This window comes from Pteropus vampyrus, unplaced genomic scaffold (genome assembly GCF_000151845.1).
Source record: "Pteropus vampyrus isolate Shadow unplaced genomic scaffold, Pvam_2.0 Scaffold21, whole genome shotgun sequence".
Taxonomy (NCBI): domain Eukaryota; kingdom Metazoa; phylum Chordata; class Mammalia; order Chiroptera; family Pteropodidae; genus Pteropus; species Pteropus vampyrus.
Window position 1 is genome coordinate 3,828,789 of NW_011888802.1, and position 18,183 is coordinate 3,846,971.

Consider the following 18,183-nt stretch of genomic DNA (forward strand, 5'->3'; position numbering starts at 1 on the left):
TGAGCATATACATTTTGGTTCAGAATTTATTTCCTAGTGAATCCATGGTAAGAAAATACTTTTATCTTTAAAAAGTTGAAATTTAATTGAATATGTGTGTGTATATATAATATATAAAGTGGCAGTTAAATCAGGAAATACTGACCTGAAATCAAAATTGCTTTAGTCAAATCCCTACACTATCAAATCTATTCGACCTGATTCAGTTTTCCTTTTATGAAATGGTGATAACTCCAATTTTGCATCATTTGCCCCTAAAGGATATTAGGTGGGATAATCCATTTGAGGCACAAAGAAAATTGACTGCAATATAAGATTTTAGCAAATTTTAAATTTATTTTTTACCATCACTATAGCATTATTAATTTATGGAAGGATCATATTCTATATGCAGTCCTCCTATATAGCAGTAAAACTGATGAGGTTATTTTTAGAACACTTTATTAAAAGTAATGGCTTTATCTTGATAATACGTGCTTTAATGATTAATCACAAGCTTAAATACTTTCATGTATATGTTCACCTACTTGAAATCACATAATATACAAGTTGAGTTCATTAATGTTTTTAACACTTTGCTTCTGTGTATTATAGTATTCATGGATTTATTAAACTACATGAATAACAACTGAAGATAATCATATATTTAGTTATATATTTAATCAATGCTGATTTTAGCTTCAAAATCATATTTTCTTTATAATAGTCTCAACTAAAATTTTCTAAATGCAGTGTGCAAACCAAAAACTCAATTATTTTTAATTTACTGATTAGATTCTTTATTGAGATACTTTTCTTCTATGACCTTGTTTTTTAAAAAAAATCAGCTTTTACCTTTTTTTCATACATTTGGTACATCTTCTTACTTATTTTAGATCCCTGTTTTATTCAATTAAATTATGCTGGTTTATGAAACAAAGGTTCATTTCTTACTCAAGTTGCATGCCTATTGAGACTCCAGAGTGTCTGTTCCTTGTGTGTTCACTCAGAGAATTAGTTTACCAGAGTATTCCTAATTTGGTCGAAGCTGATCTTGTCACAAAGAGAAAGTGACTTGGCAAAACCACAAGTTGAACACATTTAATTAACCAAAGCAAGTTATATTGCCATTTTTGAGTAAATAGGAAAGGAATGCACACTCTTCCAATGTCTCCACAATTCACGCGATATGCCGAATTTCAATGAAGCATGCACAGAGGATGGTATAGTAAAATTTTTCACAATTATAAAGTTTACCACTTCTCTACCGACTAGGCACAAAATACCTGCAATCCCTTCTCAAGGGTCACATGAAAAGTCCCATTAAAATTCAGCATAGGATCAAAGTCCATGGTCTTATGATAAGATATATACGTGTCTCTTCGTCTGTAACCTATAAAATTAAAGAACAAAGTAACCATATATTGGGTAAAAGAATTGGAATCATGGAGTTAAGATTGCTGACTACTTACTTTATCCCATCCTTCAGTTTCAGATGCCTATTTTGAAGTTTTTCTTTCTGTAAATATAGCTGTGGCAGTGATAAGAGAATGAGGATGTAGATACATCAATCCACGATCTAGCTATGCTGAGTAATATTCAGTGGCTTATTTTAAGAAAGATTTCTAAATAGAATCTTACATGAATAGAGTTCACTGTGCTTCTAGCCCCCAGCTCTTACCATCCTATCAGCTCTGAGTTTTCAGTTTGCTGCCTTGGATGTCATAGGTGGAGTCAGAGACAAATTGTTGAATGTTATAAGACCCCTATTTGCATCATATCCAGGAATAGTAATAACTCACATTTTATTTCCTAAACACTTTGTATTTATTTTCACATTACAACAGGTGCTTCCTGTTCTTCCCCTTTTGTACACTACTTCTACTTTTGTTTTCCACAAAGGAGGGAACAATACCTTATTCAAAAAATTAACATTCCAGAGTCTACCTCTCACCCCAAACTAGTCTTAGAGTCTCAAGGAGTTGTGTAGCATCTGCTACTTTATATTTGTTGAAATTCTAGTTTTCAGGCACAGGACTACATCAGGCTGACATTTCACGAAAATAAAGCAATGGGGTTTCATAGAGATTTAGAGTCAGAGAGCCCCAAGTTTAAATTGTGATTCCGATATTTTTGTGAACTGTGACTTTCTTGCTAAACCACCCTGCTCTCCATTTAAGAATAATTATTGTCCAATCTAAGTTCATGTGGTTTGGGTAAACAAAGTAATGATTCCAATCATCTGCAACATATAGAAATATAGCAGAATGAGGTATAATTAAATGAGAAACATGTAATTTTCAAAAAATACTCCAGCTCTTTGTCTGTGATGATCCTACCTTCCCTGTAACATTCATATTTTTTTCCATAACTGTGGCGTTGCTTTGAGCCCCAATATTTCTATCCTGATATCTTAGATGAAGTTTCACTAATTGACTATCTCTTTTTGAGGAATTCATTCATCTGAGTCTACTAATCAGGAGATTTAGAAAAGTTTTCTAAATTTCAATTTGTAGTTCCTATGGAAGTTTTCACTGCTTCTTGAGGTGATTGCAAACTCCTTCTTTATTGGGTAGAAAGCAAGTCTTGCTGATACTCCTCATTTGCTAACAAGTGGAGAAAAGACGAAGATGCCATCTACTGAATGGGTGTTAGGAATTAATGATATAGAGAGTCTGGAATTTGTGCTGCTAAAGTCTTGACAGCAATGGATTTGAAGAAATTAACATACATAGCACACAAGCTACACCTAATGACCAGTTTCAGGTGTTGCTATCTGAATTTATCTACAGCTAATCAAAGAAACAATTCATTACTCAAGCTACAGAAGAGTTCGTAAAAATTATTCATTTCAATTTTTATGTATTTTGCTTAAGAAAGTAACTTAGTTATGTCTGATACTTATTCTGTCCCAAGGCCATTTTGTCTTGGTAGCAGGCTTTCCTACTTGGGCAATAGGGCAGAAAATGTGTTCTGGTGGTCATTTATTGGTTAAAACCAACCATTTCTTGGGTGAGAGGGCGAATTAAAATTATTTGTGATAAGGATATCAATAAAGCATCAAATAGGCCCCCTGTACACCATCATTTTTTTAAATCTCTTCACTGGTTCTTTAAAACCCTTTTCTGACCATTCTTCCAGTGTTATAGGGATATGAAGTTGCTTTTGCAAGGGGGGAAATAATCAGAGAAGGATGAGAAAACAAATTATTCATTATTTTGGCAATATTTTGAAACAGCCAAAAATAAGTTTTATTTCAGATAGAAGAATAGAAATGTCTGTATCGGGTGACTAAGTTAATTTACCACTGGCAAACTCATCCAAAGTTCTCCTTCATAGCTAAGTGATGAACAAATGATTTCCTGACTTATTAAACATTGAACAAGGACTCTGGAAATACATCATATTTGTCACAAAAGAAGAAGCTTGTATCATAAAAATAGAAAGACTGAACAAGAAATATTTCTGTGTATGCCAGCTTAGAGGATGACTGCATGAAAGAATATACTGTAGTGTTCATCTTCGAGATGTCAGTTTCAGACAGCACAGCATGGCAAGCAAGACCACTTCCACTCTCATCTTCACATAACCAACTTGGTCTGCAAGATGGTCTAATCTTGTATAGAAAAACACATAAATAAGAAAATAAATAAAAGCCAGAAGCATACTTATGGATTAAAAGATTGCATGGTCAAGAAAAGAACAATGAAAAAAAGATATCGGTAAAAAAATTTACAGCTCAAATTCATTCATACTATTTAGAGTTGAGCCAGTGTTTTTATACTAACACCTGGTTGCTAAAACAAAAAAAGGAACTATGTTCAAGTGGTAACGTTTGTAATATTTATATTAGAACTAACCAAAAAACTCAATAAAGAATCATAAATTTCTCTGTAGGCAAAAAACGCTGTTCTTACTCTTTCTCTCCACCCCCCCCCAAAAAAAAGGTATGTTCTATAAAACTGAGATGATTTTTTGATAGACCCAAAATTCATGTAGTCTATTAAATGAAATGAAAATTACAAAGCCCAGGCAATTTTGACATAGTGTTTAAAAATAATTTAAAACACCAAGTTTGTAGAAGTGTGTTGAAAGGTCAATTTATTACATTCTCATCTTTTCAAAGTGTGCAGTCTCATAAAAAACCTTATGGCAAAATGGCTCTAAAAGGACATTAGTACTTAGTGATAATGCATACCCATGTATTAATTCTTTCATTCAGCATTTAATTGTGGGTGTGAAATATGCAGAGATTGAAGCTGGAAATAAAAATATATAACCATAAGTTAGAAATGTGTCATCTTTTAAAGAAGTTTCTGTGGAATGCAGGAGACAAGTAGAAAATAATTATAATATTTTGTCATATATATTAGGATAAAAATATGAAGATTTGTATAAGACCTGAGACTAGGTAGTCTGGGGCTCAGAGAAAGGTATTTGACAGAGTGATCACTACTTTGCTATGTTCTATATGTTTAATTTAGGAGACTTTGCAGTTTAGATCATTCATTATTACATCAATCATTTGTGTTCTTTTTATTAGATATTAGTGTTTTTCTCATATTCATTTTACTTGTTCCTATTTTTAAAAAATTTTCTTTTAGAATTTGCTTTTAAATTTGCTTTTGTTATTTACAATAACAAAATATCTTAAAGTAAAACAAATATCATCCTCTTACCTCTTTCATTGACTCATAAATGCCTTCATTCAGTGCATATTTACCTTGAGATAAAGAGATTCAGGGACAGATCTTGAGTTTATGACAAAGGAGGAATGGAAAAAGCCACTCGGTATAATCAGGAAATTTTACAATGTTGGTAATACATGCATTGAATCTTAAAGATGAGTAAAAATGCCATATGAGAAATATGGAAAGATCGTTCCAGGAAAGTAGAGCTATACAGTAACATGAAAATTTATGTTTTCACCACAATCCCATTTTTCTTACTTATGATAATGTTTTGACAAAGCTTTTTATTCAATATTTCATGATACTGTGGGACACAAACATACCCTTAGCAAAGCTATCATTCTCATCTCTACACTGAGGTAATGTTAAAACTTTTCATTTTTAAAGATTTAATTAAGTTTAATACATCTCGAAAATAAGATTTTTTAAAATTATAACCTTTCAAAGCAATATATTCATTTTATTGTTATAGAGTGAATTGGTGATTTTCTGTAATGATAACAAAATAAAGCAAATCTAGTCTGTTGAATGCGTGACATTAAAGGAGGTTATAGTTAAAGACCCATAGGCTGGTATTACTTATAGGAGTTGAGTAGATGTCAGCAAATTAACACACCTGGGTTCCATTATTTTAAATACATCATGGAATAGAAAAATCATGCATAATGAAAGCTAATGGAATCTATGTTAAAAAAATGAAATATAATAAAATGAAATACAATGATAAATACATGATGATAGATGCAGGAAGGCACTAAAATACATACTCATTAGCATAGGGAACTGATTAAAAACGGACAAGTTAGAGAAATGTTTCTTAGCTGTCTTATTGATTCAGTTGGACAGAGAATATTTCAAGACCAATTATTAGAAATAATAAAGACTATTTTCTACATTTTTGCCTGGATTAAGCATGAACTAAGTATTATTGAAATAGTGGGTGACATATTTTCAAACAAGAAAAAATGCTGCACATCCTGAAATAATAATAGCTTCGTATTAAGTATCTTTCAATATTCCCCATTATGGAAAATATTTTTTCTCTGCTTTATTGTTTAAAACCAATAATTTGTCATTCAATAACACATTTTTCTTCAGAAAAACAAACAAAAAAAACTTTCAATTTTGTGCAAGAAGTAGAAAAAGGGTTTTGGTTCTGTTTATTGATTATTTTGTGACATCAACATCTTTAATTTACTCTCCTTTCCTCTTTAACTTGCCAGTCTGATCATTTTACCAAAAGAGGTTTGCAATCAACTTTTCTTTAAATTAATGATTAAAATTAAGAGATATACTATGTCTTTATTGTTTGTTACATGTTTCAATTGATTCAACAGGTCAGCCCCAGTATTTCCTAATGTACTACAGCTCTTTCACTTTTTTATACTGTTTTTAAGCCATCCACTATTTTATATATTATCTAATTGATTCTCCAGAGCAATAAGGAAAAAAAAAATATTGTACTAAAGCAACAACAGCCTTATTGCTTCTTTTTATGAATATAGGTTTAATTTAATTGCATAAAACATCTATAGATATGCTATATTTTGTTTGGTTTGTAATTTGTGGAGCCCACACTTTCAAGACTACTTAAATTTTTCAGTGATTGAGATTGACGATTGCAGATTCCTTGTCTCTTCTTTCCTCTTTCATTTATCTATCTCAATGCAAGTAGGTCTTCTTTGTTGCACTCATCATACAATCCACCCCATCTGTCTTTCTCTAGGTAGAATATATTTGCTTAACATTTTTATCCTTTCATCAAATTGTAAAATCATGTCCTGTGTTAATAGCCATGCATCATACTATGCAACTAATTAGTGTTCTGTAATAAATCAATTACTATTTACAAACTAATGGCCAGTAAAGATCTTTTAAATCTCCATCCTTCTTTTCCTCCTTATTATGTTTGAATTATCCTGCAAGTCATCTAAAAGCTTTACATCTAGTCCAGATATAAGTTTTGGTAATTAAGTAAATCTTGTAAATGTTTGAGTTTCCTTCAGAGTCAGGCACATAGTAGGACTAAATAATCATTTGTGATTAAATGGATGAGGGAATGTTAAGAACATTGTATAAATATGTGTATAACACAGGCAACACTTGAAAATCCCAAATTTAACATTTCTGATTCTCAGCATTTGGGAACAAATTTTAAAATAATATGTTATAATTTGTATTTTTGCTAAAACACAAATATGTTTCCTCTACATTAGCTGTTGTTAGCCAACCAGTCTGATGATCTCTCTCTGAGATGCTACATATTTTATCTTTTTATTTTCATACTCAATTGCTGTTTTACTTTTTAAAGAAAATAAGGTCCTAAAAAAGCCATTTGCAAATGACTTCATTAATACTTAAGTAAATATGTCTAATAAAGTCATGACTTTTTAAATCAGAAAATAAGAGTGAAACAGTTCTTTGCTAACATAATCTATATGTCATATATGACCTTTATACCACCTTGCCTGATTACTACAAATAGTTAACATCGTGGAAAAATGGTGTAAGAATCTATTAGTTTGCCAGAAACTAAAGAGATAAATAATTTTGTCTAGACTTTGATTTTAAAAAATTAAAAAATATATAACAGATATTTTGGATGGAAATTGGTGTTATATCTAATAACATTTTATAAAATATGGCATTGAGAATGTTTTCCCGTGTGTGCTAATTGTAGTGAGTTCTGTCACAATGTTTTTTTCTTTTTATGGCATGTTGACACACTTAGAGTTGATTTTTGCAGTTTTCTTTTAAATAGTTCAGAAATATCTGTATATTCCAGTATAGATGCATACATTTACATATACATGCATGCATGAACATCCATCTGAATATTTATAGATATATAAATATATTAAGCAAATATGACAAAAATTAGCAAGTGAATTTATGTTGTGGGTGTGTTCATATTCATATTAGCACTCTTTCAACTTTTTTATAAATTTAAATTTTTTCATAACAACCAAATTCAATGTTCTACTTCTATTGATCCATCACTACTGCCTATTAATATTTTTCATGTATCTCTTATAATTTTTCTTTTGATTCTCTTTAATGACTGCTTCCAAATTTACCCAAATGACTCAAGAAACCTAACCAACTGTGATTCATTCTATTTTAGAGGTACTTCAAATTCATGGAGAATGTTTAGGTTGTAAGCATAATGTTCCATAACTTTCCAGTCTTCTGTAACCATTCCTTTCCTTCTCTCAAAAATATGATCAAAATATAAATAAAGAGACTAATTGTTTCTATTTATTTTTTAAGCATTTTTATTAAAGTCATTGGGGTGATATTTGTTAATAAAATTATATAAGTTTCAATTGTACATTTTAATAATACGTCATCTCTTTATTTCATTGTGTGTTCACCACCCAAAGTCAAATCTTCTACCACTATATATTTGACCCCCTTTGCCCTTATCTACTTCCTCCCTCCCCGCCTTTTCTTCTGGTAACCACTAAACTGTTGTATGAGTTTTTGTTTGTCTTATTCATTTGTTGCTTTCAGTTTTATATCCTACATATGAGTGAAATCATGTAGTTCTCCATGTTTTCAGACTTATTTCACTTAGCATTATTATCTCAAGATCCATCCATGTTGTTAGAAATGGCAGTATTTCATCCTACTTATGGCTGAGTAGTATTCCATTCTATATATGTACCACATCTTCTTTATCCAATCATCTGTTGAAGGACAAGGACACTTCAGTTGTTTTCATGCTTTGACCACTGTGAATAATGATGCAGTGAACATATGGATGCATATATTATAAGTAAATGTTTTCAGTTTGGGGGTAGATATTCAGAAAGGATTGCTGAGTCATATGGTAATTCTATTCTTAACTTTTTGAGGAACTGCCATACTGTTTTCTGTAGTGGCTATACCAATCTACATTCCCATTATCAGTGTATGAGGGTTCCTTTCCCTGCTACAACCTCTCTAACTTTTGCTGTTACTTGCCCTGTTGATAATAACATTCTTATAGATATGAAGTGCGATCTCATCGTGGTTTTGATTTGTGTTTCCCTAATAGCTAGTGAAGCTGAGCATCTTCTCACATGTCTGTAGGCCATTTGCATGTCTTGGGAGAAGCGTGTGTTCAGGCCCTTTGCCTATTTTTTTTAATTGAATTGTTTCTATCTGTTTTCCTCTTCTCTGGGCCTAGAATGTTTATGCCTATTTTTCATCTTATTAAATATCACATTTATTTTAAAAATTAAATTTTAGTTACCTCTTCCAGAGTAGCTTTCCAAAGCTCAAAGTTTCAGGTGTTTTCAGATAACTCATAAATGATTTCCATTCTTTTACATTTATTGAGGTTTGTTTTGTGACCCATGTTATGCTCTATCATAATAAATGTTCCATGGGTATGGATTTGCTTTTCAGTTTATTCTAAAGGTAAGTTTATTTGATCTTAAATCTGACATCGCAGCTATCTGTACTTATCTGGGCAGCATCTTACTGTATAGATACATCAATTTAAAATTGTTTCTCAGTGTTGTCCATTGTGAATAAAGCTGCTATAAACCTTCACGTAGAAATCTTTACATGGACATGTTTTTATGTTTCCTGGGTAAACTATCTTTAATTTTATAGCAAATTCCCCAAATATTTCCAAGTTCAAGTGGTTTCACCAGTATACACTCTCATTTGAAATATATGAAATTTGTTCCACAGTCTCATCAACATTTAGTGCTTCCAGTCTTTTTAAACTTAGCCAATTGATGATATCCCATTTTGGTTTTATTTGCATAACCCTGATTACTAATAATATTATCTGTTTGCTTTATACCATTTGACATATCTTCTAAAATTCCTTTATTAATTAATATTTTAAAGTATTTTATCTAAAATGTTAACTTTTATGTACTATAAGGGCTATTTGGACATTAACTTTCATATAACTACAAACGGAATTTCATCATATGTATGGAATTTATGGAAATGAAATTATATATGTGTGCATGTGTATATACATGTGTATATATATAGATATGTATATATATCCCTCTGACTTTCTGCAAAGCAGTTTTACGATCCATGGGAATCATTTGTGTTGACAGAAAATTTTCTCTGGATTCTTCAGTCTTCTGCATAGTTTATATATGCTGAATAAAGAAAACTGACAAGCTATAATAAAGATAATGAAATCTGTATATTTCCAGGGTTGTCAAAACTTATAGGATATGTTTACATCATAGAAGTAAAGATAAGGTCTTTCTCTTTGTATCTCCAGGGAGTAGGATGGGCAAATATGTTAGCAGCCAATATAAATTTGTCTCACAAGTTTAAATTTTCTCTCCTGTAGTCCAGACTAAGTGTACATGCACACAGAAGTCTGGCTCTCAGGAGCCCTGTTGGAAATTGGAATGTGGTGAACCAATGCAGAATAGAATTCTGGTGGTTTTGTTTTGCTTTGTTTTTCTGTGAGTAATACATGATTTATTCTCTGATCCAGTGTTATGGTGTTTTCTCAGTATATGTTATAAAACTGGCAAGCTAACTTCAAATTTCAGACTCTTCACAGTACAGATAAAGGTTTAGGCAACAGGGATCAAATACTGTCAGAAAAATGTTTGAAAAGAAAATTGAGGGACACTCTAGTCATTAATTAATGTTGTTTAAGACAGGATGAACACATGTGGTACCGAGAACTGTGAATTATATTTATCAGAGTGTAAACAGAGTGGTATATACTTGAGAAATTTTGCCAGGGGCCAGAACCATGTATCATCAAGAAGTGAGTATTTTGGGAGAAAATTCTCCTTGGACTTCTTGGTGTTCCCAGATGTTCTTCACATTCTGGACAAAGGAAATTGGCAAAGCTATAATAAAGATAGAAAACATCTCCCCACTTGACCCCTGGATCCATTGCTTACGCTTCAGGTTGTGAAAAACTAGAGACCTCTCCTTACACTCCCCAAAGAGAACTTGTTTACATTTTAGAAATAAAGATATGATTTTCCTCTATATATTTACAGAAGCGAGAGGGACAGATATGCCAGCAGACTCTGTGTATGTCTGAATCTCATAATTTCGAGATTATTCTTTTGTGTAGAAACTTATCACATTTACGGGTAGACCTCTGCCTCTCATTGTGCTACTCTGTGGGAAATTGGAGTGTGGGGACCTAATGCAAAATTCAATTCTATCTGCTTTTTTTTGCTCTATGTAGTAAATGCCTGCATTTTGACAGAAACACCAGACTTCTATATGAAGAAGAGACCATTACTCAAAGTAGCTAAAGTGTGTATGTATGTTTATGTGTGTGCATGAATAAATATGTGTATACATATATTTATTAATGTTAATAGAATTCTATTAATGTTAATAGGCCAATCTCAAGGTAAATATTAATATATACTATTATCTTTGGGTTCCTTGGAATTATATTCTAATACTAAACATCACATAAAGCATTCACAGATAAATATGTTTATATTTCTTGAAAATATTCTTTTTTAAAGCTTTTCACAAAAATGGTATTACTATATATCACTGATATCATTTACTTATCATTTATTTAGTCAGTTTTCAAATAAACTTAGCTACATTGATTATTTATTATAGACTGGAAAAATATATAGTAAAAATTAGAAACATTATTAAGTAATCTACAAAGAAAATCAAATTAATAATTATTTCAGATTGAGCCTAATTCCTTGATTGCTTTTTCTTTAATAAGTATAATGTTTTTATAAAGTTATAATTTTAGATTCTTTCTAATGTGCCATTAGCTGTAGAGAACCTGTAAGATTCTTGTAAAAATTGAGTGCACCATTATTTTCTTGAACCAATCCTAATAATAATTGAAGTTTTAATATATTATTTGCATACAACCACTTTTTGCATCTTTCTAAATTATCTTACCTCTATTCACTGGTCAAGGTCAACCCGATTATTGCAGGGACTTTTTGTTATTTCTTTTTAATCAAAATCATTAAAAATAAGGACATAATGATAACAATTATTGAGCTTCAAGAACCCATTTTGCTTAGCATACAAACATTTATTATATGGGGTAATTATTTAAGATTTCTTAGGAAAATATTTTATACAATAAAATAATGCAGTGACAAAGCTATTTAATAAGTCCAAAGATCTTCACGAATTCTCATTACATTCATCTACAAACTCAATTATTGTCATACAAAAAATATCGGTTGCCACATCCAGTTTGTCAAAAATAATTTCGTTTAAAACCTATTCCTGAAAACAGTTTAGCAGTTTCTTGAAAAAGATAATCATGCAACTACCACATGGTGTAGCCATAGCTCTTGGGTTTATACCAGAATCATAAAAATGTATGTCCACAAAATACCTGTACATGAATATCTATAGCAGTTTTTTTCATCAAAGCCCAAAACTGGAATGAGTCCTGATATTTTTCAACAGGTGAATGGCTGAGCAATCTCTGGTATATCCATGTAATGGAATACTACTCAGCAATAGAGAAGGAACTATTAATATGCACACCAACATGTATGTCTCTCCAGAGAATTATGCTAAATGAAAATAAGTCAATTCCCAAAAGATTTATACTGTATAATTTTATCCACATGAAAAATTTGAAGTTATAGAATAAATAGAGGCCAGGAACATTAATGTGAACATTTTAGAAAAGGATAATTTATTGTTAAGAATTTTCCAAACCTGCTAATGTTCTCATGTAAATCTAAAGCAGTATAGGTATAGCAGTGATATAGTAAGTAGTTCTGAGAGTAATAACATCAAAAGAGGCCCCAATATTAATAGCACTAGAGTGATCATCATACCTATATTCAAGAGATTAATGTCTTAGAATACTTATATTCATTAATAATTACTCATGTTTCTTAAAGTTAATTTTTATTTAATAACAAATATTTATTATTCCAAGAGATCAATATCAGAAAATATTCTCAATTATGACTTTGAAATTAAATTATTACCCTCCTTTTCTACTTCTGTCCTTCTGATGCTTAGGACTTCTTTATGAAAGAGACCTTTCCTGAATGTTTCCAAAGGACACATGGGAAACATGTTGCTCTTCTTGCTTAAATAATTTCCCACTGAGTATGAACTTAGTAGGGACAGCCCAAATTATTATGCATGGTTGTCAGTGGAACTTCATCACAGACAACGTTTCATGATGATAGCAATTACTAGTTTGGGGAATTTCCAGAATATCTAAAACTCTTCTAATTGAAGTTTTACGGGATAGATTCCTGTTCTCAAAGGTGTAGCCTTGATTTTAATTGAATTGATTGGATAATATGTTTGAAGTTGAAATAGACACATTTTATTACTCTTACATCTTAATATAAACACACTGAATTAACAATTTAGAATTTCTCAAAAAAGGATTAGAACAAGAAACTTAGTGCTGAGTGTTCACTATCAGATTAGGTTTGGAGATGGTCCTGAGTGATTCAGCATCCTTGGAATTAGGTTTAATGAAGGATTTGGAAATTAAAGAAGGAAAAAAATAGATATTTGCCATTTTCTTTCATCGAGAGGTAGAGTATGTTCTCACTCTCCTTGAATCTGGGCTGGCCCTGTGATATGCTTTGACTAACAGAATTTGGCAAAAGTGATACTGCTTAACCTCTGAGTCTGAGCCTTGAGAAAACAGCAACTGCATGGAGAGGCCACAGGGAAAACAAGGATTTGCGGTCAGCAGCTCTCAGTTCTAAGCCAATGGCTAACATCACTTGCCAGCCAGTACAGAAGTCATTTTGAACATTCCAGCACAGTTGAACCTTCAGATGACTGCAGCCTCATTAGACATCTTATGAAGCAGAAGAATTTCCCAACTGTGCCTAATTAACCTACAGAGTCGTTTAGAAATATTAAATGGTTCTTATTTTAGCCTAGTAAATTTTAGGGTGGTCTGTTATGTAGCAATAGATAAATAAAAGTGAGAAAAAATAGATTTTCTAAATTACGATAGCTCCTTTACATAATTACAGATATATTTGCTCAATATGGATCATAGAGTTTCATAGTAGACAAAAGGTAGGAAAAACCTAAAATAGAAATAAGCAGTGTATATCCTCATAAGTAGCCAATGAACCACTCCTTCTGGTGATAGAAGAACAAAGGAAAAATAAAGGTAGAAGGAGGCAAGAAAAAGGGCACTTTTTGAAACACCCAGATAGGTTGACCTGCTGATGCTCCTCTTCCCCTAGCCTCCTGCCTAAGGACAATAGAATGGAGAGGTATTTCCAGGCAACATGGAAATTATTTCTGCATGCACCCAGAGAGTATGAGAGAAGGTAAGACGGCAGATGAACAAGTCTGAGGTCAAATAAAGGAAACTATAGGAAGTGAATCTCATCATCAAGAATTCTGGCTGAGGGAACGGCAGATGCCAGTACATACACAGAAGCTGGATGTAACTTGTAATTATCACCAGCAGATTCAGTTAGGATATAGATTAAAATTTAGAGAAGCTTAGATTTGCCTAATTTCGTTGCTTATTTTTTTTCCTTTTGTGACTGCACTTTTTGAGTCAATAAGTCAAATGTTATGTTCTATTACAATGTTTTCTGTAATAATAATCAGAAAAGCTAAACATCTAATATTATGCAAATGATAAATTTTAAAATATTTTAGAATTAGTGATAACATTAAACCCTATGTACACAATATAGAAACATTAACATTGTTTATGCTATAGTAAAAGTTAAAATGGAAATATTAGCTTAATTTGCAGACTACACTGAAACATAAAATAGTTTAAAAATTCACAAGTGTGAAAATCTGCAAACAGTTTATACTACAGAAGATTTTAAAACCAGTACTGTGAGAGAAAGGATTCATGTTTTAAGACCAATAACCTGGAAGCTGGCCTGTGCAAAGCTCCATGGAAACCAGCTAGAGTTAACTACTTAAAGCGATGAAATGTGATAAAGATTTGTGGTAGAGAAACAGCTCACCCACCCACCATGTCATAGAAGATATAATCACATGTATAATTCTTTCCAGGATTATATTATAGGAGGGGACACGCTTCCCCCAACCATGAATGCCGATCTACAGATTATGCCACTAACATGACATATCACATAGCAGCAATCACAAGATTTAGATCATTGCTCTCCCAGCCTGTTATGGGAGGAGCTAGTGCTACCCCATCCATAAAGAAAGTGATGGAACCAATCACGATTTACTCATCTTCCTGCTACCTTTGGATTCTAACCTTTGACGAAGCCAGCAGAGGCTCTGGTGGTCTCCCAGTGGAAGTACTGCTCCAGGAATCTGATAGTTATCCCTGCTAGATTTCTGTACCCTCCTTAAAATGTAATGGGGAATGGTAAACTATTAGGAAACCTAGAAGTGATCATGTTCTAATGGCTTGGGAGAGGTGTGTGTCTGTGTGTGTGTAAATACATATATAGTTATTATTTTTACTTAAACATGTTTCTTACAAAAGGATTAATGTTTGAATAAGTACAACAGATGATAAACTGAGGATAGTCATAGTTGCTTTACAAAAAATGAAAATTCTTTTCCACTGTGAACACATGCAAATAGACAAAATAAGATTTGGATTACATTTTAGAGTTAAAATTATATTTCAGTCTAAACTTTTTAAATGTAATTATTTTAGAACTGGAATTATTTTAGAATTGATTGTATATTAATATGTTATAGTTCATATGTTAAATTAAAAATAATTGGTTTAAATTTTATAGATTTCACATGCTAAGCCCTGATATTATTTAAACTTAATACTAAAATAATTTTTGTAAAATATGCATCCTTGTAGAAAGAAATGCAGATGGCTTTGTTTAAAAATCTATGTCATTAGAGACATGTTCCAGATTGACAGTAAAATGTGTTAATAGAGTCATAACTAACTTCTGTGAATAAACAGGAAAATGATGGTAGCTATGTCAAGGACTGAAAAGAAGTTTTATTATTTATTAACTTTTTTTTGCATGGGGTATCAATGAGTGAGGATAGTGTGTGTGCGTGAATGTGCATGTACACACGTAAGCATGTATATTTTGCCACAGTTGAAAAAGACTGCTCTCCTAATTATAAATGCTTTATTTAACTTGTCCTTGTTTCTTGCACATGGATGTTTTCCCTAATATCCAACAAAAAATATATTGCTATCCATAGGTTGCAGTTTATCATGTTTAAAAACATAATAATAGCTCCAAGTGTATTTGAGGATTAAAAGTTGTATGACTGACAAATATATGTTAGGAACTCTGCAAGCCCCAAATGTAAGATAACTTAAGGTGTAAATTGTGGCATCAGTTATCCCTCTAATAAAGTTGATATTTGTCACCATTTTTAGTCTAGAATATTTAGAAATAATACATACAGAGTGTTTTTTTTTTTTAATATTGCTCATAAACATGAGAGTTTTTGTCTGGGCAAAGATATAAGCACCCTTGAACAACTAAATTTGAGTATGAGAAATACTTTTTGCTTCTAGCTGTTATAGAGTTGTGAAGCCTAGACTCTGTCTTACCACAACGTACAGCAACAACAGTAGTAAAAACTGGACAAAATATGAGAAATACCTCTTTTCACACCTTGGGAAAAGGCCAGCTATGTACTTAGATCAATGAGGGTAGTAATCAAACATGGTAAATGCTAGTTACCCTGTCTTTCTTGCTTGAGTTCTCAAAATTGCAATGCCAGATGGGAAATTAAGTAGAATAGGAAAGTTTTGTCGAGTAGATACAGAAGTCAGAATTCAAAGAAACTAAAGTTGTTGGAATACGAAGGCAGAATGCTGGAAGTTTTCTACTCAGAGAAAACTTGAAAGATCTTCATAGCGGATCACTTGACTCTTTGGCTGAATACTAACCTGCACATGTGTAAAGTGAGATTCTAGGAGGGCCGTCAAAAAGAGCTGCTGGGGAAAAGCAACTGTAAGCTGAAGAATCAATTCCCAGATGCCACACAGGACAGAAACAAATTCTGATCAGAAACAAGTTCTGAGAGGAGAGATACTGTGGATATGTGAAAATTTCAATAGAGACCTGAGGTAGCTCACATTTAAATAGTGGTACTAATTAGCCTTAAAGGTTAGAGCTACCCTATAGAATCTTCAGAGTTTTATATGTTTAAGATCATATTGTCTGCAAACAGAAATAGTTTTATTTCTCCTTTCTTATTTGAATGTCTTTTATTTCTTTATTAGAAACAATAAATGGATTTAATAAAGTTAAGGATACAAAATCCACATACAAAAATCAGTTATGTTTATATGTACTAACCGCAGATTAAGAGACAATCGCATTTAAAATAGCATCAAAAAGAATAAAATATTTAAGAATAAATTTAACCAAGGAGGTGAAAGACTTGTACAATTAAAACTAAAAAACACTGTCTATGGCCATGCTACCCTGAACAAGCTTGATCCCATCTGATCTCGGAAGCTAAGCAAGGTTGGGCATGGTTAGTACTTGGATGGGAGACCACCTAGAAGACCAGGTGCTGTAGGCATAACAAAATACAAAAAAAATTAAGGGATTGTAAGCTGACTAAGTCCTTATAGTCTGTGGGGTCAACCAAGGATTGCCTCACCTAAAAAATAAACAAACAAACAAATAAATAAAATAAAATAAAACTACAAAACACTGATGAAAGAAATTAATGAAAATGGAAAGCTATCTCACATTCATGGAATGAAAGACTTGATATTGTTAAAATATGCATACTGCTCAAAGCTATCTACACATTACTACAGTCCCTATCAAAATCGCAATGACACTTTTTTTTTTTACAGAAATAAAGAAAAACAATCCTAACATCCATATAGAACCACAAAGGACCCTAGAAGACCAAAATAGTCTTTAAGTAAAAAGAACAAGCTAAAGACATCACACTTCCTGATTCCAAAATGTATTTTAAAACTACAGTAATCAAAATAGTATGGTACTGGCATAAAGACAAACATTTAGATCAGTGGAACACAATAGAGAGCCCCCAGATAAATCCACACATATACAATTAACTGATCTTTGACATGGTGCCAAGAGTGCACAATGGGGAAAGGATAGTTTCTTCAACAAACGATGTTAGGAAAACTGGATATCCACATGCAACAAAAAGAAATTGGGTGCTTATCTTGGATCATACACAAAAATCAACTCAAAATGGATTAGAGGCTTAAATATAAGAGCTGAAATTACATATCATAGAAGAAAACATAGGTATAAAACTTGATGACATTTGTCATAGCAATGATTTTTTTTTTGTTGTTTGTATATGACGTCAAAAGTGCAGGCAACAACAACAACAAAAAATTAGAAAAGTGATACTACATCAAAATGAAAAGATTCTACATAGCAAAAGAAACAGTCAACAGAAGGTAAAGGCAAATGACTGAATGGGAGAAAATATTTGCCAACCAAGTATGTATAAGCGGTTAATATCCAAATATGTAAAAAAGTCTTAAAACTCAATAACAACAAAAAAATAAATAATTTGATTAAAAATGAACAAAGAACTTGATAGACAGTTCTCCAAAGACATACAAATGGCCAAAATTTGTGTG

At 31.9% G+C, this 18,183-nt stretch overlaps 1 pseudogene; it reads left to right on the forward strand.

Annotated features, from left to right (window-relative positions):
- Window positions 1–17,011: 17,011 nt before the first annotated feature.
- On the forward strand, window positions 17,012–17,129 carry LOC111736714 (annotated as a pseudogene).
- Window positions 17,130–18,183: the final 1,054 nt, after the last annotated feature.